The 793-nt window shown below is 27.4% G+C and overlaps 1 pseudogene; it reads left to right on the top strand.

Moving 5' to 3' along the window:
- LOC105451672 overlaps nucleotides 1-793 on the top strand; it is a 13,650-nt pseudogene that overhangs the window by 10,950 nt on the left and 1,907 nt on the right.

The raw sequence follows: 793 nt of genomic DNA, 5'->3' as shown, positions 1-793 counted from the left end.
ATTTTTTTTATTAATGGTAAATAGATATTCAGTATATTCCGATTATGTACTATACTTAATTTCGTGTTCCACTTAATTATTTCCAAAATATTATTTGTAATTTTTATTGTGCATAAACCTGGAATTTGTAGTCAATGATATAAAATTGAGCGAATTAATGATTTATTTTTACAGATTTCCAACGAATCTGAAGTTAAGACAGCAATGAGTGGATGCTATACGTAACTTAAATAAACAAGAAAATTGCCTAAGCAAGCAAGAATCTGTAGTCTACATTTTGATGACACTTGCATCGAACAATGTGGTTTTACTCAAGTGCGACTAAAACGAAATTCTGTGCCATCAATATTCCCAAATGCATTGAATAGAAAAAGGTAATAATTATGTATATATAGTTCTAAAAAATATAAATGCATTTGTATATTTTTTTTATCAAAAATTTATCTGTAAATATCTGCTATATAAGCATTTTTAAATATTAAAAGTAACTAAAATATAATTTTAGTGAAAATGGCACAATTATATAAAACATATATATTGTATTTTGTACTTTCAGTTTTGAAATAGAATCTTTCTCGAAGGAAGATTGCACCAAGAGGATGAAATATGTTACGGATTTTAGTTTGGAAATGGAAACTACGACGAAGGAAGATTGTATTGATGATATTACGGATTCTTGTGTTGACATGGTGCATTATACTTTACAAAAACAAGGGAACAAAGTGGTTTATGATTCAAGGTATATAGTAGAAGAAAATGTACTTATTAATCCACATAGATCGGAAGAGCACAC

The sequence above is a fragment of the Wasmannia auropunctata genome, unplaced genomic scaffold (genome assembly GCF_000956235.1).
Source record: "Wasmannia auropunctata unplaced genomic scaffold, wasmannia.A_1.0 LD336048.1, whole genome shotgun sequence".
Classification (NCBI taxonomy): Eukaryota; Metazoa; Arthropoda; class Insecta; order Hymenoptera; family Formicidae; genus Wasmannia; species Wasmannia auropunctata.
The sequence above is the reverse complement of the archived record's forward strand: the minus strand, read 5'-3'. Positions and strand labels throughout refer to the sequence as shown.